A 1,470-nucleotide genomic window follows, 5' to 3' on the forward strand; every position below is an offset into this window, starting at 1 on the left:
CTTCTGACTCGGGTATTCTAGGCTATTCAGTACTTTGCCCGATCGGAGCGCTACTGCTTTCACGTGCTCCTTACCTTACTTGGGAGGATTATTTTCTGTATTGTTGGGAATACTTGTGCCAATTTTTCTTTTGATGTCACCCATCATGCTCATCAATTGGCTCATTTGATCTTCAAGTTTAGCCAATGTTCTTGTTGAGTTAGTGTACTCAGATTGCACTTACTTTATGTCCATCCTCATTGACTGCTTCTCCTCCTTGATTCTATCCAGACGTGACCACATATAGTATGGTCACTTGGGTTGGCCCTATTTTAAGGTTTTTGCAAATAAAGAGGTTGATAGTTAGTGTTTTTAACTTGAATCGAGCTATTACCTCCTATTTGGTTTCCTCCCCTTTTAAGGTTTGGGTGATCGCTCTATCTAAGATTGTATGTATTTGATAAGGGATTTCCACCACTATTTCTGATGAAGCTCACATCCTCGAAGGACTATTAATATAGTGGAAGAGCGGTCTGTCTCCTCCGTAGATATCTGGTGCATCCTTTTTAGCCTCTATTCGATTGATTCTTTCCAGTAATTGCTGGTATCTGCCATCTTCCTGGACAACCTTCACCGTAGATGGCCTTTGGCCATATGTATGATGTTCAATTTTCCATTGGTAGGAGTTCATTACCATACTCTCTATTAATTTGTATGCATCCTCATACATTCTGTTCATCAAGGCTCCTACTACTATTCTATCTAATCCTAACCTCGAATGCACATCCAACCCGTTATAAAAAGTTTACTGTCGTAACCACTTAGGTAATCCATGGTGTAGGCACTTCTAAATTAGTATCTTGAAACACTCCCATGCTTCTTAAAGGCTTTCTCCTTTTGATTGCTTGAACATCAAAATTTCTCTTCTTAACTGGACCGTTTTATTAATGGGGAAGAATTTGTGTAGGAATTTTCCTGCGAGTTCGTCCTATGTCATGATTGATCTTGGTGCCTGCAAATCTAGGGAAGAAAAGGTGTTATTGATTAATGAAAAGGAGAAAAACCAAACACGAATAGCATCATCAATGACCCCATTGTATTTGAAGGTATCACAAAGCTGGAGGAATTGTTTTAAACGCTAACTCAGATCCTTTGTCATTGTTTTGCAAAATTGCAAGTTGTTCTGGATGATCTGGATCATAGTTGACTTGATCTTGAAATTATTGGCCGTGATAGTTGGCCTCATTATGGTCCCTTAAACCATATCCAGATTTGGTAGTGCATATTCTCTCAAAGCCCTCTCATTACGTGTCATGTTTAGATTTGTGGGTTGCTATGGTGGTGGTGGTGGTATTCGTAACTATAACCTGAAATTTTCCTAATTATTCTATTAAAATGTAACAAAAAATTAAAACTAATATAGTGATGTTGCCTCACTATCAACGACGCCAACAACTTCACCGCCTCCAGACGTACCAACTTCTAGAGTAA

The 1,470-nt window shown here is 38.9% G+C and overlaps 1 non-coding gene across 1 annotated transcript; it reads left to right on the top strand.

The window, feature by feature from the left end:
* Positions 1-806: 806 nt before the first annotated feature.
* Positions 807-912, top strand: LOC121222819 (small nucleolar RNA R71). The gene has a single exon (XR_005920190.1). It is a non-coding gene; the product is annotated as a small nucleolar RNA R71 (small nucleolar RNA).
* The last annotated feature ends 558 nt before the right edge of the window (positions 913-1,470 follow it).

This window comes from Gossypium hirsutum, chromosome D10 (assembly GCF_007990345.1).
Source record: "Gossypium hirsutum isolate 1008001.06 chromosome D10, Gossypium_hirsutum_v2.1, whole genome shotgun sequence".
Taxonomy (NCBI): domain Eukaryota; kingdom Viridiplantae; phylum Streptophyta; class Magnoliopsida; order Malvales; family Malvaceae; genus Gossypium; species Gossypium hirsutum.